Raw genomic sequence first — 23743 nt, forward strand, 5'->3', positions numbered from 1 at the left:
GCATTCTGGCTGAAGTTAGCTGGTTCATCTCTTGGGAATCTGCAAATTCATAAATCTGCCAGCAAAACTGGCCAGGCACATGTTGCCCAAGCCCTACATTCCCCCCAGCAAGGAGAGACATCAATCCCTTTGCATCTGGGCCTTCATCTCTGCTGCACTTGGACCAATCCTGGAAGTCACCCTGGGCTCTTTGAAGGGAAATATCCTTTCTCCATGGTCCTCTTCCTCTTTGACATACAGACTCACCACGTGCTCCCAGTAAGGACATTTTAGAAAGGGATCTTCTTTGAGGTTAACATTACCCCAGGAATTGTACCCTCCTTTTCTTGAAGGGCATGACCATAGAAAAGTCCCTATGTAAAATGGGGCAGGCATCTACCTCTCCAGATGAAAAGTGCTGCAAATCAAGTAGGCCCTTTGCAGTATATACATATGGAATGAGGCTTATTTATGAGTGGGAAGAAACCTATAAAGAAGAGTTATTAAGTCCAGGAGGAACTAATTTATGTCATAGTAAAATTCAGACTATAGTTCAGCCAGAGGAATGACAGTCTCTGACAGGTGTCCATGAATAAATTCCCCTTCTTCTAAAGCATTCTCTTCTCTCTGCTAGCCACTGGCTAGATTCTTCAGCTGGCTTAAGGAATTTTCCCTTCCTGCCCTTCTCTTCATTTTCCTCCCCTTCATGAACTTTACTGCTTCAGGAGATGAAAGGGAGGAGGACCACACCACCAGCCAGCTTTAACAAAGCCTTGGGTTTTCATTGCACCATGCAGATTTTCAGAGCCTGGAAACTGAGTTGTTGCCCTTCAGGCTGCTGGAGACTGGCTAGGAGATCTGAAGAAGCCAGAGTAGGCATCAGCACAGATACCTAGCTTCTGTCAATAAATACACGGGATCAGAGCATCCCCTGAGGGTGAAGGCCAAGGAATCCTGCCTTTTAAGACTCTGAGTAGAAATTCTTTAATGAGATCATGTCCTCCAGTGGCCATTGTCTCTAGGAAGCTCAGTATACTCAGATCTTTGGCCAAGAGTTCTACACCTGGGGGTGCAGCAATGACTGACAGTCCTCCGTAGACACAGGTGACTGGGGCTCCTTTGGACTCCAGATCTCATCTGCATTCAGGTGGGGCACAATGTCCTTCCGGCATCCACTGCAGCAGTTTGTGTCTGCATGTATAATTGCTCAGAAAGCACAGACTTGCTTCTATTAAATGAAGCTGAGATGCTGAATGAATAAATAAGGATAGGAGTCATCTATATTCTACCTATCATCTATCTATCTATCTATCTATCTATCTATTAACTCTTATCTATCATCTGCTTATTTATATTTATACTGATACCTGTCTTTGTCTAACTCAGTATTTGTCTATTAAGTATTTGTCTATTAACATACATAAAAATACAGTCTATGACCAGAATTTCATTACAAAACTTGATCAAATGGAAACTTTATGATGAACTACATTCTTTTCTTTCTTTAAATAATTTCACATAGAAGTATTCATGGATAAAAGTAGGGATGAATATCATACGTACAGACACCCTTAAGGAACTTCAGCTTAATGAGGTATTAGACACTTAAAGCCTTCCATAAGCATTTGTAAAGCAAAGAATGAAAAGCACTTTCCCTATTATTCACTTGAGCCTCCAAGGCTTTTGTGGGCAAGGCCGAGGAGTCGCCTTCGTGACACTGCGTTTCTGATCTCAGTGCTTTCAATCATCAGTCAAATAATCAGGACTATCTTTCCTTTCTATCCTGTTTTCTGATGTATGGGTAAAAAAGTGCTGACCCCAGGACCTTGTCCTGGCCACAGCAGGACATCCCTAAGATTTGGCTATTCTGTAGTCTCTTCTTCTCAATTCCAGGAAGCTAGCAAATCACTGAAATTTCTGTTTCTGGTATCACCCAGAGCTGGAGAAAGAGGAGTCTTATTCTGTTCTCAGCTATAGGCTTAGCACTGAAGCAGAACATGTGGTTTCAGTGTGAGAGGTTCTCCCCTGGGGATCAAGCAAGGATGGACCAGATCCCCTCCACAAAACACAATGAACAAAGCCTCAGAATTCCAGGTCAAAAATATAATTTCAAATGTATGTAACTACTTGGTTCCCTCCTTTCCATATATGAAATGGGGTAATATCAAAGAAAACATATCTGATCTCATAAGAACATCCCAGACATCTCTTTGCCTCTCCAAATCCTATCCATATTTTGTGAATCAACTTCAGTTATTAACCTCCCACAAATTCCTGATGTTCCAGGCAAAACTGAACTTTTTTCTTCTTAAACATCTATCTCATTCATTAACTGTTCTAGAACATATCAAATGTATTTTGTGTTTTTCTCTTAAAGTTTCATATATATGTTTAAGCCTTAATTTCCCAGAAAAGTTGTCATACATGCATAGTTTGGAATCCCTCAGGGATCCTGCCTCAGTACTAAGTTTGGAAAGAATGAGAGCTCTAGAAACACATGTTGATTGGTGTTGATCCTGTTTTATTCTCAGATTTTTTTTTTTTAATTTTTTTTTTCAACGTTTTTATTTATTTTTGGGACAGAGAGAGACAGAGCATGAACGGGGGAGGGGCAGAGAGAGAGGGAGACACAGAATCGGAAACAGGCTCCAGGCTCTGAGCCATCAGCCCAGAGCCTGACGCGGAGCTCGAACTCACGGAGCGCAAGATCGTGACCTGGCTGAAGTCGGACGCTTAACCGACTGCGCCACCCAGGCGCCCCTATTCTCAGATTTTTAGATGTTTGAAATTAAAAGCCAAAACCCATCATTCTCATGAAGGCCCTGATACTTTGCTTCTTGCCCAGAAGCCATCATGGGAGATGAGGGTTAGCACTGATGTGCTTGTTCTGAGACAGACTCAGTGCAGAAAAGGTCTATATTTTGCTCATATCAGAGTCCTATGCAAGTGGAGTATCTCTTCTTGGCAGCTCTTTTTCAAGCAGTGACTCAAGGATATAACTTCTTCATTTGTGACCTGTTGTCTGTGAGGATACTATGGAATAGGGAGGGACAGTAGGAGAATCATGTGGGATTTTTTAAAAGGTCAGGGCCACTAAGGCCTTATATGTTCTGCTTACATTCCACCTACAGACTGTTCTGTGGCCCTCCATGTAATTCACATAGGTTTGGAAGGGTCACCTTCTCATGCATTCTTGTGTCCCCAGGACATGGAAGCCATGTAGAAAGCTTGTAACATTGTCTCTGTCATGGTCCCTGAAACAGGCTCTTGTTCTAGTGATATCAGAAAGGCCAGAGGGGCTGCAACACAGTGAGTGAGAGAGTCGCCAGGAACTAGGCCATGGGATTGGTTTTAAGTGGTTGAAAACCATAAGAAGATTTTGGACAGAAGAGTGACATGATCCAATTTCAACTTTGAAAAGGACACAGGTCCCATTTCATTTGTGTCCTTTGCCCTGCATGGGTCTGGCTGCCCACAGAGGACAGCAGTGCCTCACCATGTAGCCCCTGCCTGCTTTTTCTTCGGACTCTGCAGGGATCCACCAGGTACAAAAGTGGTGTTTGGTGGATAGGGTCAGTCCCAGAGAGACCATGACTCTACTTGGTATGTTTCTACCTAATTTTTGTTTGTTTGTTTGCATTTTGGGGGTCAGCATTTACTCACTCCCTTTAAATGTACAGTGTCCTTGAACAGTTTTGGATGAGTTCCTTTAGCAAGGGAAGATATGATATATTCATCCACATCATTTTACCAGAGATAACATGTAAAACCTACTAGGTGGGTGGAGGGTATGAGAGGGTATTTGCATTTAATGGAGGAAGCCTGCAGAAAAAAGAGAAGATCACAAAAAAATTTATCTCAGAAGTAGAAACTCCAAACACCAGCAGTGTACTGGCTATATTTCTGCTCCAGTCACACTGTGAGGGTGTCTGAGAACCTGCACGTGAGCTCCTTCAGTTCTGGGAGGGTGGACTGTGAACACTCCTCCCCACCACCCCAGCAAGAGTGCTCCTGCACCCAATGCCACCTCTTTCCACTCATGTCACTTGATAACCCAGTGGCCTGGCAATCTCTCCCCTTCAGCACTGGAAGGAACAACATTCTTTAGAGGTGAAAGTACAGTTTAATTTCTAGGCTTACCCAGGCGTGGACTGGGCTGCATAGGAGGACGATAATGAAATATTGGTGGTGCATATTTGATAATGTGCTGAGCGTGCCTGGCACGCAGCTTGGGCCAAATGAATGCATTCTGGTGGAAATCTGAACCCCTGTCTGCCCAGAGCGGGGGTTGGGTGGGATGGGGGACTCAGAAAAACCAGGACTTGGCTTCCTTGTGTTCTTTATATGCATTGACAGCTTCCCCTCTAAGTGAGGGACTGTGCTCCTTCACCTGTCTCCTCCCTTGAACAAATGTAGAGGGAGGGGAGGGACAGGAGAGAAGAGAAAAAAGCACTACTTCCCTGACTTGCTCAGCTCTAAACTGAGATCCTACAGAGAATGGTATTTCCCTCACTGCAGTTTCCCAGTGACAATGGGGTCAAAGAAAGCATTTTTCAAAAAGAGCTTCTTTTCTCAATTTATGGCAGAGCATCCAGTAGCAAGCAGGAAAATGGAATAGGTCTCTGTTATCTCTCCCCCCAAAAGGGACAGCCCATACAAGGCAAGGAGATAATTCCCATCTGGCTTTTATATGCCTCATAAAATGCATTGTGCAAGCATGTAAAATATATGGGACCGGGCAGACATATGAGGTGGGGAAAGGTACAGCTCCTGTCTTCTCATGCTTTTTGGACTGGAGGACAACAGAGCACAGAGCTTTCTTTTTTCTCTTTTTTTTTTTTTCCTGAGTATAAGGACAACAACCAAGAAGTCATCCAAATGAGGCCTCTGTATTGACTTTCAAAGGCAGATGGCAGCACCAAGGTGAAAGTAATAATAATGATGATGATTAATAGAAATAATGATATTATAAAGCCTGATATTTTCACTTTGCCATCTGTGACTCAGTTTTCAACTTGCTGGGATACAGCTTACAACCTGTTGGCTTCTTGGGAAGTGGGGTAACCAGCCTCTCCCTTAGAGTCCTACAGTGTTCGGTCAGTGACCATATATCTGCTCATGATATTTAGCTCAAGTCACCTATGATAGTTTGTACATGCACATTCCAGTCCCAGCCCCCAGGAGCTTACAGGGGTGTTCTTGCTGGAGAGTTACCTCGTAAACATGTATGCCAAGCCCACAGCCATGTTCCAAGAGGGAAATTTTGGTGGCATGATGCAGATGCCTGGCCCCATGCTAGATATCCTTTCTTTAGAATATCTTCCCCATGTCTGTCCTCAGCTATTTGGTCAAAGGATATTAAAGAAACTTAATGGTGACACATACCAAATTATTGCTTAGAATTAGCAGAGAAGCAGCTAATAGAATGAGAGTGCAAGGAGGAAGAGCATTTGTTCTCAGAAGTCAAGACAAATTGGATTTGGGACTGGAATATAGTCTATTGATAAAGTTAAAGCCCAGGGATAAGGACATATGTCCTGGGGCACTGGAATAGTAGATATGGATGAGATAAAGGGTGAATATTCCTGCTTCCTTCTCTCTCTGCTTCTTTATTTCCTTTCAACTTTCTTCTATTGTTTCCACAGCAATCAGAAATTCATATGCACAAAACACCATGCTGTGGCTTCAAGGCAGCATAGTCAGAATGTCCTAGGAATCAATGTTCATTAATTCTCTAGACCAGTAGGTCCCAAAAGTAGGGTCCTTTTAACAATACAGATTTGCAGTCACAACCCCAGGCCAGCAAATTCAGAATATCAAAGGGGCAGATTCTAGTCCTCTGTGCCTTTTAAAGTTTCATGGGGACTATCAAGGCAGCCAGATAGGAGGGATCCTCTGCTCTTCTCCACTCTGTGTTCCAGGAAGGAATCAGCTGGCCCAATCCGGTATAATGAAAGGGCATAGAATTTGAGGTCAGGCAGAGCTTGGCTCCACTGGAGCACAGGAACCTCCTGATGTGGATTTTCCCAAGCATCAGGTTCTTTGCATCTTAAATGGAGATTATTATAGCACCCAATTTGCAGAATTTTGGTACCAAATGTGGTGATGTAGGCAAACATTCTTCTTAAACTATAAAGGGTTGTACAATGTGATCCCTTTCCTCACTTTCTCAAAGTATTTCTCCATGTTCTTTCACTCCAGCTCAGAGGAGCTCAGTGGGCAGAGCCTCCTCTCCTTTATTCTCAGCATCTCCACCAATCCCTTTCCCTGTCTACACACATGCTTAGGTCACTTCATCCTTAAAATCTCTTTCCTCAGAATTGCTGTTCTCTTAAACCACCTTTGCACTTCACTCTCTTCATTCACCATCAGACACTTGAAAATATACGATACCCTCTGAGCTACCATTTTCTCTCTACTCCTTACCCCACTCCTTAGTGACTGAAACATGATGTATACACCCTGCATTACCGTATGAAAACTGCTCCCCAAAAGGTAACCAATGGCCAGTAACAAGTTGGCCAACCAACAGCTCCTCTTCAACCTCTGTGCTGCATTAAGCAGAATGGTTCTTCTCTCTTAGTGGCATTCAATGCAATGTTTTGGCTGCATCACCTGTTTGCTACCTGTGGTTTCAAACATCACGTCTTTACAGATGTTCTGAGTGCCAATTCTTCATTAATAACTTCTCACTGTGTGTATCTATCCCTAACTGTAAATAACTTCAGAATCATCATGCCTAGCTGAACCCATCACATACTTTTCCCTCTTTTGTGTATCACTTATGATGGTTTGGGCTGCAGATAAAAGGAGGGTGAACTAAAAATAGCTTTAAAATCAATGGCATTTTGTTATCTTACATACTGATAAGTGTGGGGACAAGATAGTTCTGGGTTTAGTTGATTCAGTGGCATCAAGACACCAGGTTCTTCCCACTTGTGCATTTTTTTTTATTCTCAGGGTATTGGCTTGGTTTTATGGACCAGTCTCCTTTGGGCACCAAGATAACCACAATAGTTCCAGATGATGTGTGAATACACAATATCAAAAGGCAGGAAAAAGGACCATTCCTCTTAGAACATCTCTTTTAAAAAGCCATAAAAATCCATTTCAGTGGGCCTCCAGGACAACTCATTTCTCTTTGCATATGACCACATTATGTGCCTTGTCCAAACCACTCATTGACAAGGGGAATGGGAAACTATAATTCCCTCAGCCATGCCCAATCACATGACAGCTCTATAATGTTAGCGAAGAAGAAATGGAGAAGAGGGATGATTGTTGTCATGATGTATGTCAACCAATAGAGCTGCCATAATTCCCATACTCTTAGACAATAACTTCCAGTTACCCATCCCACTACTGGCATTCTATACAACCCAAGCCTGTCTGACATTTTCTCCCTCTCTATTCCAAGCTACTTTAATTCCCAAATCTCAAAATACAGTATTATGCCTCTGGGCTTCTTTTTTAATTAATTAATTTTTAAATTTACATCCAAGTAAGTTAGCATCTAGTGCAACAATGATTTCAGGAGTAGATTCCTTAATGCCCCTTACTCATTTAGCCCATTCCCCCTCCCACAACCCCTCCAGCAACTCTCTGTTCTCTATATTTAAGAGTCTCTTATGTTTTGTCCCCCTCCCTGTTTTTATATTATTTTTACTTCCCTCCCTTATGTTCATCTGTTTTCTGTCTTAAATTCCTCATATGAGTGAAGTCATATTTGTCTTTCTCTGACTGACTAATTTCACTTAGCATAATATCCTCTAGTTCCATCCACGTTGTTCCAAATGGCAAGATTTCATTCTTTTTCATTGTCAAGTAATAATACTCCATTGTATATATATGCCACATCTTCTTTACCCATTCATCCATCTATGATCAAAAAGAAAAAGGAAAGGACCCAAATAAATAAAATCAAGAATGAAAGAGGAGAGATTACAACCACACAGCAGAAATACAAACAATGATAAGAGAATATTATGAGCAATTATATGCCAATAAAATGAACAATCTGGAAGAAATGGACAAATTCCTAGAAACATATAAACTACCAAAACTGAAACAGGAAGAAATAGAATCTTTTAACAGACTCATAACCAGTAGAGAAATAGAATTAGTAATAAAAAATCTCCCAAAAAAACAAGAGTCCAGGGCCGGATGGCTTTCCAGGGGGAATTCTATCAAACACTTAAAGAAGAGTTAACACTTATTCTTTTGAAGCTCTTCCAAAAAAATAGAAATGCAAGGGAAATTTCCATACTCATTCTATGAAGCCAGCATTACCTTGATTCCAAAACAAAGACCCCACTAAAAAGGAGAACTTCAGACCATAATGAACATGGATGCAAAAATCCTCAAGAAGATACTAGCCAACCGGGTCCAACAATACATTAACAGAATTATTCACACAACCAAGTGGGATTTATACCTGGGATGCAAGGCAGGTTCAATATCCACAAAACAATCAATGTAATATATCACATTAATTAAAGGAAGGACAAGAACCACATTATCCTTTCAATAGATGCAGAGAAATCATTTGACAAAATACAACATCCTTTCTTGATAAGAGCCCTCAAGAAAGTTGGGATAGAAGGATGATACCTCAAGATTATAAAAATCATATATGACAGACCCACTGCTAATATCATCCTCAATGGGGAAAAACTGAGAGCTTTCTCCCTAAGGTCAGGAACAAGACAGGGATGTCCACTCTCACCACTGTTATTCAACATAGTATTGGAAGTCAGCCTCTGCAATCAGACAAAGAAATCAAAGGCATCCTAATCATCCAGGAGGAAGTCAAACTTTCACTCTTTACAGATGACATGATACTGTATATGGAAAACCCAAAAGATTCCACCAAAAAACTGCTAGAACTGATCCATGAATTCAACGAAGTCACAGGATATAAAATCAATGTACAGAAATTGATTGCATTCCTATACATCAATAATGAAGCAACAGAAAGAAAAATCAAGGAGTCAATCCCATTTACAATTGCACCAAAACCCGTAAAATTCCAAACCTAACCAGAGAGGTGAAAAAATCTATACACTGAAAACTATAGAAAGCTTATGAAAGATATTGAAGAAGACACAAAAAAATGGACTTCTTTTCTAATACTGGTCTCTAAATCTAAAGTCTGTTACCTTTTTTGGTTATCTGCTGACATTTTATTAGAGACCTGACCTGGGTGGTGGGGGATAAGTAGTACCTTGTTCATCCTCCTTTATGTCTCCACTTAACTCTGGACATCCTCCTAACATAGCTCTATTGCACTTTTTCCAGTTCTTACTGTGCAATTTTTTTTTGAGGGCAGGGAAACTGCTAACTTCTATATATATGCCCAGTACTTACGGCCAGCACATCAGAGATTTCAATAGAGAATGAGCACACAGTTTAATATGGACAGCTATACCTGGTTAGGCAATGCCTCCTCTGCCGCAGTCTTCCCCCACTTCCCCACGTGTATACAAAAATCTTCACAGGTGCTTCAAGTGTTGTTCAGATCAGTGGGCCCAAAGAAGATGCCCAGGTTCTCTAAAACCTGCCCCAGGAAGCTTATAAATGAAATTGAGGCCAGAAGATGGCCCAGCAAAGCTATTTTTCCCCCAACAAAGGTCACTGATATTCTCTGAGGTCAGAAACCTTGAGTAAACCCTACCAATTTCTATAGTCAATTGACATTAAGTCATGGAATATTCTGGCAATAAGGAAGTTTAGGGGAACAAGTGGGCTTTTTTTCAAACAGCATTAGTGATAGAATTTTGGTACACAAGATGAGGCGCTGCCTTGATGTGAGGTTGGATCCTGCCCAAGTTTCTGGGAAAGGTTCTGCCAGGAGGCTGAGCCCCTAACAGGAATGTGGGTACTTGTGATCCTGGAAAGAACACAGTGGGATGTAAGGCAGCAATCTCAGCAGCCCAACAGGCACCCTGGGGCTTGGCCCACCTTTACATATTCCCACAGTGTGGTCAGAGTTCCTGTAGGGCAGGCTAAAGACACCTGAGAGTCCCTCTTCTGCCTTTGGATAACTATCTTAGTTTACACACTGTTCCCAGGCCAGCCAGCCACAGCTGTGGTGACAGGGCTGTTTGTACTAATAAAGCACACAGCAAAAGCCATTTCCACATATATAGAAAGGAGCAGTTGGGATCACTTTTCCTTTAAAGTTAGTTGTGCCCATGGTGGGCACTGAAGGGTTTACAGCACACACTCCATCACCTGCTCCTCTAGTGCCCTGTGCCTGGTTAATGTGGTTTGGAAAATCTGAGAAGCAGTCAGGCTAGAAACACAGTCTATAGGCAGGAAATTTTGTCTTCAGATGCCCTCCCCACACCTGCCATTCCCATACTCTCTCTCTCCTCTGAAATATTACCTCTCTGCCCCCTCCCATCACCCAGCACAGTGCTCCAGGAAAGGATCTGATCTTCGTCATTTGCACCTGAGTGTGGATTTAAGCTCCTTATTACATCTCCCAGGAACATATGCCAATTAAATCTGCTACTGCTTGTAGAATGACAGACGTTTTTCCCTGTTAAAGTTTCAAGCATCAGTGAGTAGATCTGCTCTACAAGAACACACATATGCACATATCTGAGATATTTAAACTCTGATATTTTATAGCCTTTGATCCTCACAACAACCCACGTGACATAGAGGAGCTCTTCATTTTATGGAAGAAGAAACTGTACTTTGTGACTTTGTGTGGGTATAACCTCACTGGAAGGAGAGTTCCAATGGCCATTGGGTGGCAAATGTCCCCAGAACTCTATCCTGATGCCAGGATTTTTTAGTGACCTTATGCTCTTATGTGCCAGGTTCTGGCATCTAGAGGACCAGGTTCCCATAGCATAACATATCCTGGTGTACCAAGACTCTCACGTGTCCAGGATGCCATGAAAGATGCTAGGAATGGTACTACTTGCAGTTATCAGAAAATTCCAAAGGATTTTACCCCCTAAACCCACAATCTCCTACCTTCTAGGGCAAAGGGCTTTCCCTTGCCCCTCTATGGTCTTCAGTTTCTAAAAATTTGACATTCCTACTTGCCCCCAGTTTTAAAAGACTCCTTCCCATATTTGTTCTTTTTGTGTGGCCTCCCCAGAGACTAGGAGAAGAAGAGAGAGCACTGTGGACCGGGACATCTCTCATCATCATTGGGCATGAGTAATTTGTGTTTTCAAATTTCTGGAGATGAACTGAGGAAGGCAAAGAAAAAGTCCTTTTGGAGGCAGAGACGACCAGAGAAATATTGTGCTCTGTGAAATAGATAAGCAGAAGAGCTGTTTATTCCCTTGGTGGCGTGAGGCCCGGCTTTGAGGCAGATAAATCTTTGCTGGTAATACAGTACTTAAACTAGAACTGACACCTTTTTATATCAACTGCAGAGAATTGCTTTTGTGAGGCTCTGATACAAAGGCTGCTGCTGCTCTTTCTTGCATATCAATTCCCTGGCAGCCTGTTGCTTATCACAATCCTGCCTTTTAGGCACTTGCCCCTGGTCTCAATGTAGCATCAAGGTCTGAGAAGGACAGGGAAGGAAGAATGGACCAAAAACGTAAGGGACAACTTGCAGAAACAGGCAGTGTTGGGTGGACTTGGGGTGTTTGGCTGTTTTGAGGATCCTCTGCTCTGTTCTTTCCCACCCTGGATTCCTACACAGGAGCTTCTGGAACCAGCTGGCAGGGCACAGCAGATGGGCCAAAGTGCAGTCATTGTGTACACAGCATTTGGCAGGCACTGGGGCCCAGAGGCAAATGGACTCAAATTATTTTGAACTTTATTATTTAATATTTAAAATGGGCCTTTATGGAAGTAATTAGGCTAAAGGTCATAAGGGTGGGCCCTGATCCAATAGGATTTGTGATCTTATAAGAAGGGACATATGAGAGCTCCCTCTTTCTCTGGCAATGACATAGCAAGAAGGTGACGACCATCTACAAGCCAGGAAGGGAGGTCTCACCAAGAACCAAAAAGGCTGGTGCCTTTATATGGGACTTCCAGCCTCCAGAACTGTAAGAAAATAAATGTCTGTTGTTTAAGTCACTCAATCTATGAGATTCTGTTATGGCGGCTGAGGTGAGTAACACATGTACATCTGCATGGGATTTTGCTACTTTTGCCTCCAACTTTCAGCTTTGATGTACCATGTACATATCTCTAGCACACATGCCCCTGCATGGAAGAGACTCCCTTTGTTACACTACTGTCATACTCAGGAATCTATGCTCTGATAACCTTTCTCTTTCTCTTCCTCTGCTTGGCTATTGGCCTTCCTCTATCTTGCCTTCCTACCTAATTCGACTTTCCACTGGAGGTAACATGCAGATGTGGTTTGGGCACAGCCAAAACTTGTGTGACTGCTAAATTAATCTCCCCCAGACTCAGTTTCTCTGCGTATAAAACAGGCTAATAATTGACATCCTATGAATAAAGGAGGACTAAATAAGAAAATATTTATCAGCATGGTGGCGGGTAAATTGTAGATGAGCAATCCAAACAAGGGTAGGCTTCTGTGCTCTCCACACTAGTGTCTTTAGTGTCCTGTGGCACAGCACTCTGAGCATCCCTGGGGTCCCTGATAAGCTGAGTTTCTGGTCTGATCCATTTCTCCTTCCTGTATGGTATAGGGTTTGCATGCACACTTCTTTGTCCTTTCAATTTTGTTCCCTCTTATCTTCTGCTGCTCTCTCCACCTTCAGGGGTCCTTAGACTCCAAGGCAGTCTAATGGAGAGGGGCTGAGTCCTTATGGATTTTTTTACAGTTCCCTGAACGAATTCACAGGCTTTAGGGAATGTGTAGTGTCAAACACTACAGAAGTCGCTTTGCTCTGAGAATCCTTGGTCTGGGTTTCGCTAGACCAAGATCCTTCCCTGAAAGATCTCTTTGGCTATTGTCCTGGGAATTGTTGCTACTTTCTCTCAGACTAGCTCATGGTATACTATACTATCCCTTCAAAGCACTAGCTCCCTCCTGCACCAACACATCACTTGTGGCACAGAACCTGTGGCTGTGTGCACTTGGCTGAGTTGGAAACCCATGTCCCCTGCCAATCTATAGCTTCCTTCCCAAGCAGCTGCCACCACAGAATGGAATTAACATAAAACACAACTCGGCAGAGGCACATTTAATTTACGGTGATTATACTATCTATTATACAACACAGTTTTAAGTACTACAAGCTCCCTGGAGAACGGGGGATGGGGGAACACATGTAAAAAGAACACAACCCTCTCCAAAATCACATAATGACAGAAGAATCTCAGTAACAAAATACAATTCATGGCATAAAAAATAGTGTGTTTTAAAGTACTTAACATTTCTCAATTCTTTATTTCATTCCCATCAGGAACTCAGTTTATTTCTAGTGGAGAAAAAAAAGTGTATCAACAATTTAAAATTCTGAGAGACAATTAGAACTGAATGTGAGTTCTTATAGGAGACTATTCCAGAGTGACTACTGGGTGGGTTTCTGACTGAACGGAACAACTGTTCTCTGCTGATGCACTCTGGGCAGCATAAGGCCCAGCACCATGTCCCTGCCCTAAACCTTCCATGTAGAGGGTCCACAGGGATGATACAAAGAACAGGAACTTTGATATTGTCCAGTCTTGATTTCACCATTTTCTAGCCATGTGACCATTCTTGTCCTCATTTATCTCATCTGTAGAATGGGGATAATAGCAGCCCCCTCAGATTTGTTATGAGATTTTGATGAGATTTCATAAAATAGTTTAGTACCCAACATATATCAGGAGTTCAAAAATTCCTGATTGCCTTCATACAAAATTTCTGCTTTCTACTCCCTTCCCTTCTGGAGTAAATGGAGAGAAAAGGCTTTTTCTAAAGGATGAGTCATGACAAATGGGCTCTAGGAAGATGTTGGAGACAAGAGGTTCTTTTTTTTAATTAAAATTTTTTTAATGTTTATTTATTTTTGACAGAGAGAGAGAGAGAGAGACAGAACGTGAGTGGGAGAGGGGCAGAGAGAGAGGGAGACACAGAATCTGAAGCAGGTTCCAGGCTCTGAGCTGTCAGCACAGAACCCAATGCATGGCTTGAACCCACAGACACAGACCATGAGATCATGACCTGAGCTGAAGTCGGACGCTCAACTGACTAAGCCACCCTGGTGCCCCAAGAGGTTCTTAAGCAACTTTCAAATAACCCTTGAGCCTTGAAGGTATACATCAGCCATGAGGGGTGTGTAGGTGAACTCTGTCTGGAAGCAGAGGAGTGGACTGGTGGACTCTGGGATTAAACAGTCCCATCCCCACCCCTCAAACTACCTCAGTGTGTGTAATGTAATCAGTATGTGTGTAATCAGTGTGTGTGCAATCACGTGTGTGATAGCCCCAAACTTAAAGGGGAAAGAGAGTGCAGTGAAGGCACCAAGGAGGAAGGAGTAACCAGCCTTCTGACTTCCCAGAGGTGGGAATACATATACTGTGGAGAAGTGTTACAGACAGCCATGCCTGAGCGCCCTGTGCCTGGCCAATATTTGCATGGAATGACAGTTCTCAAGAGAAGGAGGAGAAGTCTCAACCTCTCTTTATAGTTTACTTAGCAAATGTTGTTGCCAAGATGACTTTTATGTGACCCAATGCAACACTTATGATCTGGGTCCCTGTGCTATGCCAGACAACAGACGAAACGCAGGGTCAATCCAAAGAGGAGCAAGACTCTGTCATCCTGCTTTGTAGAGTGTACATTTCAGATGGTACACAGGAGACTAAAACCCTGAAGAGTGAAGTGTGTGCCTTCAAAGAGCTAAAGCAAACAAACATGGGCATTCAAAAGTGCAAAGTATTGTGCTTCTTGGTGTAGAGGGAGGAAATTTCAGCTAATGGGACAGGTTACATTGGGATTGCTATAGGCAGTAGAGTGCCAGCCATAATCCTCATGTTGTACTTTACACTGTTTTCTCTTTCTTTTCTTTTCTTTTTTCTTTTCTTTCTTTTCTTTTCTTTTCTTCTTTCTTTCTTTTTTCCTTTCTTTCTTATAGGACCACACTTTTTTAGGGGAAGAGGTGTGATGTAACCTTCATATGATTAGCTACTTAAGCCATAATCATTCTTTTCTATCTTAAATGAGAGAAGCAGATATCATTTGTCCCATACATATTTACTACATGCTCAGCACCTGTAGGGCTGAGCTCTGTGGGGGGATATAAATAATAACCAATATGTATAATATTTAACAGTGTACAAAACACTTTATCATATACGTTTTGATCCTCACAACAAACCTCTTCCATCAGGCAAAATATAGATATATATGAATATAATTTTTATGTTATCTTAATCTTCATTATTATAATCTTCATCTTACAGGGAGAAACTCAAGGCACAGAAACGCTATGCATCTTGCTTAAGGTCATGCAGCTAATATGTGGTAATGTCATGAAGCCAGGTTTTTGGCTTTTCCATCCACTGCTCTTTTCATAGTTGCATTCTGCCTCTTACGAATGTATGCTAGCAGAGGTATGGTGTTTGAAGATTATTGCTGAAATATCTAGGCCTGTATGTAATATGAATTCCAAAAATCTCACTGACCCTTGGGTTGCATATATAAATGAAAGGGGAAATAAATCATCCTTCCTGCTAGGAAAGCTCCAAACTCCAAACTCATCTTAATGAAGTGCCAACACGGTCTCATAGATTAACTCTTGTATTGGCCAAACTTCACCCCTGTTTCTCTTTTCCTTCTCTTTTTCTGGTAATACCCTTTACATGAAAGTAAAAGTGGCCCTTTTGCTCTTTTTCTATTTAACCATTTCTGCTCTGTCAATTGCTGCCTTCTGACCCCTTCAAATTCTCTTAAGTCCTCAGGGCATATATGGGTACAGATCCAAAGGTAGGGCCAGATTAAAATCCACATTGTCTCTGTTATTGCTGTAGATTGGAATAGATTACATTTAAAATTATGCCATTTGGCTTTACATAAGGACAACTACACTTTTCCAGATTTTTCTTCCAAGTAAAAGGCCAGGGTAGGGGGAGACTATCATTTAGCTTACCTGCATTAGGCACAAAGAAATCTTACCCTGTTAGAGCCTAGAACTCAGCCTTTGGCCATGCAGTCAATGCTGGTATTTGGGCCTCTGGTCTCTAGAAAATTTTTTATGGAATAGAGATAGGCTTAGTTGGTGGAAGTGAGGCTGAAGAAGGTATGGATATTAGGAGGATTGGTAATGGGAAAAAATACTGTAGTGTATCTTGTTGACAACTTCTATATGGAAAATAAGAAGACAAAAAGAAAAAGACCTTGAAATTCATAGCCTACCTCGACCATGTATAGTCCAACGAATGATAGAGCTGAAAAAGAAGCCAATTTAACAAAGAGATAGTAAGTTCAGAGGTGAAGTAGACTTGCTTTAGCTTCATGGTTTTATATTTTCATACTTAGATATGCCTGATATGTTTAGAGATTTGGCTGAAAGGAAGAAAGAAGGAAGAAAAGAAGGAAGAAGGAAAGAGGGAGGAAGGAAGGAAGGAGGGAAGGAAGGAAGGAAGGAAGGAAGGAGGAAGGGAGGGAGGGAGGGAGGGAGGGAGGGAGGAAAGATCATCTCGTGAAACCTGGGAGATGTCCTGTTGAGTAAAAGTGGTAGGGCATCTGCTAAAGTGGTACCAAAAAAAGAGAAAGCCTTACAGAGGAGGACATCATCACCATATTTTCCTTCTGCATAAGTGCATAAAGGGAGGAAAGAGTAAATAATCAGATGGCTGTGACTTACCTAAGTCCTGGTCTTTACATAAGAATTGCAAAGGAGAAGGAAAGAAATGGAAAAGAGAGAAACTAAAAGAAGGGGAGAGAGAAAAAGGGGGTGAAAAGGAGAAGATGGAGAAAGAGAAGGAGAAGAAGAATGGGGAAAAAAGAGAGAAACAGGGAAATCAGGAACAATAAAGAGAAGAATTTTAAAAGGAAAGCAATTTGGGGAAGAAGAAGGGAAAAAAAGAGAGAAAATGTGGTTCCATTCTAAGAACGTTGTCACTGTGGGTGTGCAGGCATTGTTGGAGAAGAGGAGGGGGTCTAGGCCATTGTGCAACTATTATTATATAATTAAGTCTAATAACAGTAATTCACTGGGAGAGGTCACTGCCTGCATTGTGCATGGAATCTGATTTGATGAGACTAACGCCTCTTGTATTCATGCTGCCTGATGGGGGTCCAGGGTGGTGGGGGAGCCCAGTTAGTGGAAATGAAAGGAATAGAGGATGAGTCGACTTGTTCTCCCTCCAGCTTTCCTGAATAGAGGCTGCTCCAGACTCAATCACATTCAATTATTCCCATTTATAATTCTCCCAGTCATAGCCTTGTCTCTCCATTAATTATGGCGATTATTTTGAACTATTGTTGATGTTAATTAGGCTTTGCAAAACGTGTTTGGGCTGCACATTGGTTGGCGTTCAGCAGGGGGAGAGGGTCTGAGGAAGAAGTGGAGGAAGTGCCAGGGCTTAATCTGTCCAGCCTTGGGCAGGCACAGAGACAAGAGTGTACCAGCTTTACCACAGAAATAAGGAAGGTCACTGGGCATGACGCTGCTTTCCCCAAGTTACTCTTTTATACCTGTTAAGCCTTTGCTTGCTGTTCACTCTCATTCCCTTATTTTCTCCCACAATAGACATTGTGCACATTCCTTTCTTTCATCCTGTATATTTGTCCATGCTGTCTCCTCCCTTGGAAATATTCCCCTAGTATCTTTCTACCAAACAAAACCCCCAAAATCTTCAGAATCCAGCTAATGGCCTCACCTCCTCCACAAAGCCTTCCAAATACAATCTCTTTGCTTTGAATCCTATTATTACAGTAGAAAACCTTCATTAAGAACATGAGATTTAAGTTAGCAAAACCCGTCTTTGACTCCCAATTCTAGTATTGCTAGCTGTGTGATCTTAGAAATGATACTTAACTTTGTAAGCCTGCTTTCTCATCTTTATAAAACTGAGATAATAATAATACTTCCAAGTGAAGTTTGTGAGCAGGACTCGTATCCAAAGTCTTTTCTATCCAATTTAGCTCAATGCTGAGGACATAGATTATACTTAATAAATCCTTGGAGACTGATGGAAAAACAGAAATTTTTATATCAATATGTGAAGAACTTTTGGAGAAAATAATCTTGGAGGCGGGATAAGTTGGGGAGAGAAAAATGTAGGTGTTTTGCCTACATTCCAACAAGATGGAACTTTCTGTTTAGAAATCCTGGAGTTGTGTTTCTTCCATTAAAGTTATTGTCAACTTCCACCCAACAGAAAAGAGTGGTCCAGTAGTTAGACTAAGTTGTGTTGGGGCCAGATAGTGTCATTTGGTGTTGACCTCTGGTAGCCATGAAGTTGTTGGTTTTTGATGCACTTTAGATTCTGAGTTCATTGTTGGGGAGATAGAAAGGGATTATAAGAGCAAGGGAAACCTCCCTACAGGTGTGGTGGGGAGAAAGATAATCCCTTAAAGATATTTAGGAACTATAATTCATGGAACATATAAGTGTCTAGCACAGTAATAGGCTTTATGGAGGAAGAGTGAAAAAGAGAAGGTGGTTTGATCTCTGTTCTGGATTTGGTTTTGTTGTTTTTATGTAATTAATTTGACAAACACTTAGTTGGTGTTGACCATGTGTCATTTGCTGGGATTGAAAAGATCAAAGTCACACAAGAACTCCTCCCTGCTCATGGCTCATGGTTGAGTGAGAGCTTAGGATCCCAGGAGTCTGCACAGAGAGGAAACATGTTCTTTAGCTACCTGCTGTGCTGCTCAAGCACATGGTCAGGTGAGGTCATTAGAGGCCAGTCCCAGAACTTCAGAGGAGCTGCTGTGGTACTAGCTTTGGTCACTCTGAGATTATCTGTGCTTCTCTGAGTTTGTCCCAGAACTTGAACCTTATCTTCCTGCTAAATACCTAGTTTGTGTCTCAGGACAAACTCTTAGACTTTGATTTTTGCAATTGCCTGGCCCTGATTAGTGTTCTTGGTAGATTATGTGACCCTGGCCATCCCATAGGTTTGCTTCCCCTTCATAGATTTTGGTATCTATCTCACTCTTGTCCAAACATCTAATCTCATTAATTCATTCAGACCCTTTAGACAGGGTCTAAAGCCTGTCTTTGCCACTTACTGTTATGTGACTTTGAGTCAAGTTATGTAAATAATCTGTATCTTAGTTTCTTCATCTTTAAAGTTAGAATAATGTAGTACTTACTTCATAAGGTTGTTGGGGGATTAACTGAGTTAATTCATGTAAAGACCAATGTAAATATTAACATCATGCAAAAAAAAAAAAAAAAAAAAAAAAAAAACAGTACCTGGGACATGGTATTTGATAAATATTTACAACTATCACTATTTCTAGGGATACAAAGAAAATTCAGATGTGATTCTATAAACAAAAATATGTCATAAAATGTTTCAAGCACTACAATAGACATCTGTATAGGATTTGTTGGGCTTACAAAAGAGAAATACATTCTTCTACCTGGGGGAAGAGGAGTAAGTGGTATTGTCAGAAAAGGATTCTTGATGAGGTCCCAATAGTTCATTTTTGCTTTTAATTCCCTTGACTTTGAAGCAATGGAATACTACTTGGCAATGAGAAAGAATGAAATCTGGCCATTTGCAGCAACATGGATGGAACTGGAGGGTATTATGCTACATGAAATAAGTAAGTCAGAGAAAGACAGATATCATATGTTTTCACTCATATGTGGATCTTGAGAAACTTAACAGAAGACCATGGGGGAGGGGAAGGAGAAAAAAAGTTACAGAGAGGGAGGGAGGCAAATCATAACAGACTCTTAGATACTGAGAACAAACTAAGGGTTGATGGGAGGTGGGGGAGAGGCGAAAGTGGGTGATGGGTATTGAGGAGAGCACTTATTGGGATGAGTACTGGGTATTGTATGGAAACCAATTTGACAATAAATTATATTTAAAAAAAAAGAAAAGTATTCAGTGGAGAAGTAACCATCAGCTGACTCATGAAGGTGATAGATATTCTCCAGGCAGACAAGGAGGGAGTGATGGCCAGCAGGAGGATATGGTCAGCAGCAGAAGAAGCAAAGTAAAGTTTCAGGGGTAAAAAACAGCAAAGCATAGGTGGGGAATTACACACTGTTTGACACAACTGGAGTTTAAGATATATTGTTGAGAAAAAGGGAGGGTGCATTTACAGAAATGAGACAGGCTTGGAGCCATGCTGGGGGGAGGGGGGTAAGTGGGTTGAGTTTCTCTTAAAAGTATCCAGTAACCACTAAAAGATTACAATTAAAGCAATGCCAGGGTTACATTTGTGTTCTAGTTCAATCAGTCTGGAAGGTCAGGAAATAGGAAGACAAGGTACAAAAGTCTTACAACAGTGAAGACAAGAGAAAGCTGAGGCCTGACATAGGGCAACAGTGGTACAGATATGACAGATGGGAGTGAAGTTTGAGGATGGAAATGAAGGGACAGAATGTATGTTGGTTGCACCTGAATGCTGGCAATCATCTAGAAATGGGGAAAGGTTGGGGTGCTTGGATAGCTCAGTCAGTTGAGTGTCTGGCTTTGGCTCAGGTAATGATCTCTGGGTTCACAAGTTCACACCCTGTGTCAGGCTCTGTGCTGGCGGCTCAGAGCCTATAGCCTGCTCCAGATTTTGTGTCTCCTTCTCTCTGCCCCTTCCTTGTGTTCTCTCTCTATATATATCTCTCTCAAAAATAAATAAACATTAAAAAAAATGGGGAAGGGTAGAGTTTGGGGGAGAAAATTGAGTTGTTCTAGATATATTAGACTTGAAATATCTCTGGGATCTTGAGATGGTAAATGTCAAGTAGAGAGGAACATATTGAGTTTGAACACTCAAGAAGTGGTCAGAGTTAAAGATAATAGTTTGGGAGTCAACAGCTGGTAGGGGTAGTTGAAACCATAGAAAGGATTAAATTGCCTAGCAAGAGCACATGAAAAGGCAAAGAATGTAACTTTGGAGAGCAAAGGCATTACAAGATTGTCACAGAGGAGAAAGTATAAGAAAATAAGGCTAAGAAAAATTGGTGAGAGAAGTCAAAGAAAGTCCTACAGAGAGTTGATTTCATAAACCAATAGGAAGGCTAAGAAGGTTGACATCTATGAGTCTGGCCTGATCCAAGGCCAATGAGAGATTTACAGACAACTCTGAAAGATTTCACTCAACTATAGAGTCAGGTCGTTATGGGACAATAGCAGAGTCATTCCTGCTGCTTAACAACAAATTCGGAAGCATAATACTTCTTGGATTAAAGACTGAAATGTAAGACACAAAACTGTAAAAATCCTAGAAGAGAACACAGGCAGTAACACCAGTTAGAATGGCTAAAATTAACAACACAAGAAACAGCAAGTGTTGGCAAGGTTGTGGAGAATGGGGAACCCTCTTACACTGTTGGTGGGAATGCAAACTGGTGCAGCCATTCTGGAAAACAGTATGGAGGTTCTTCAAAAAGTTAAAAATAGAACTACCCTATGATCCAGGAATCATACTACTAGGTATTTACCCAAAGAATATGAAAACACCAATTCAAAGTGGTACACACACCCCTATGTTTATAGAAGTACTATCTAAAATAGCTGAAATACCAAAACAGCCTAAGAATTCATCAACTGATGAATGGATAAAGAAGATGTGGTATATATATATATATATATTACTCAGCCATAAACAAGAATGAAATCTTGCCATTTGCAACGACATAAATAGAGCTAGTGAGTATTATATTAAGTGAAACAGAGAAAGACAAATACCATATGATTTCACTCATATGTAGAATTTAGGAAACCAAACAAATGTGCAAAGGGGAAAAAAGAGAAAGAGGAGGGAAACCAAGAAACAGATTCTTAACTATAGAGAGCAAACTGATGTTATCAGAGGGGAAGTAGGTGGAGGGATGGGTTAGATAGGTGATGGGGATTAAGGAGTGCACTTGTGATGAGTACCAGCTGGTGTATGGAAGTATTGAATCACTATATTGTACACCTGAAACTAATATTACACTGTATGTTAACTAACTGGAATTAAATAAAAACTTACAAAAAAAAAAAAAGAGTCATAATGCTCCTTGGTCCCTTCTTACTCAAGGAGCACTGATGGCTCTCAACCCTCTGACAATTTCATTTGGAAAGTGGTAGAGGAAGAGAGATAAAATCTGCTTGGATTGCATTGGGCAGGACACTGGAGTAATTAGTTCACTAAGACAACTTAGATTATGAGTGAATCATGAATACCACACTGTAACTGTTGGTGTTAGACAATAACTAGGGTTTGGGAGAAGAAATCCTTACCAATGTATGGGAAAGAGAGCTATACAAATGGAAAAGCATTCAATTTGTGTTATTTTTTTGTTGTTGAAGTTGACAGTGACCGAGCCAAGAGAGCCTGCACCACAACAGCCATCCAGGGCACCAAAGAAAGCCTTTTCTTTTCTTCTCAAGACCTCTTTCAATAATTAGACTTCTTCTCCTTTTCGAAGTCTGGCTGGGCCAAACCAAAGTGTGAAATTATATGCCGGAGCCAGAGACCACATTCCCCAAAGGGGTGAATAGTGCACAGGGTCTGGAGAGAGAACAGACAGAATGAAATGGAAGCAAAGTGTCTTACCTGTCTGAAATGAGCCCAGCTGCTGAGCAAATCCAATACACCAGTCTGTCTTCATACAGCATCTTTCTTATTAATAATGTAAGCATGATGGAGGCTGCTATTGATCTTCGATACCTAAATCTTACTTCTCTATGAATAAAAAATGTAATAAGATCTCAGAAATAAGCTAAAGACCACTGCCTGGGTCTAAATGACAGGGATAAATTGCAGTATACTACAAAAGACTGAAAAGTGTTAATGGATGGCAGTCCCTGTTTGCTTACTAGTTGGCTTAGAGAAGCTCAAAACTGGAGCTGCTGGGGAGCCAGCAGAGATCACTGACTCCAGCCTCTCTGTGGCCCACAGGACAGCACCAAATCCATCATTGTCAAAGGCCCTGCAATGATAAGAGTCATGCTCCTTTGGTTTGATATATATTCATGATTCCACTTTCATTGATGTGAGTGTGTGTGAGTGTGTGTGTGTGTGTGTGTGTGTGTGTGTGTGTCTGGGGGGGTTATGGTTTTATATTTTCCATTGGATTTAAGATGTTATATAAAATTAAGTATGATATAAAATGGGTAACTTAAATAGTAAAATATCAAAGGAATGGTGAAATAGACATTGCCAAATACCTAAGGTAGGTTATCTACTCCAGCTGGTATGAGTTTAGCTTTATGTTTCAGTGCATGTAAAATTTTAAAAAGAAAAAAATACATATATTGATACATTCTACTAAAGGCTGTTTTCTATATTTTGGCCCTGTAATAAAAGTAATTTTATTACAGTATATAATTGTAACTCTATATTTTGGCCCTGCTGGTAAAGTAATCCATTCTGATTACTTTATCAGCACTCCCTCTCCTCCATACACTCCACTGTAGCCAGTCTACAGAGTTTATGTGCATTGTTTGACTTTGATGCCAGGAGAGGGGTTTTCAGGATATATACCACAGGCAAAGAAGGGATGCAATGAATATAATAAAGGCACTGTGTCAATGAAACCTTTCAGTGGCATCTCTAGTTCTGCAGGTAAGAGCACAAATTTAAAGTATTAACTGGCCTTTTCCAGATACGGCCCATTTTCATGTTTATTTCCTGCCTTCTAGTCCTAGCACAGCTATTGTGTTAGCTTCCATCTCACCTTGAGGAGTGAAGCCCTTTGGAGAG

The sequence above is a fragment of the Puma concolor genome, chromosome B1, assembly GCF_028749965.1.
Source record: "Puma concolor isolate L17-30 chromosome B1, mPumCon1.1.hap2, whole genome shotgun sequence".
NCBI classification, from domain to species: domain Eukaryota; kingdom Metazoa; phylum Chordata; class Mammalia; order Carnivora; family Felidae; genus Puma; species Puma concolor.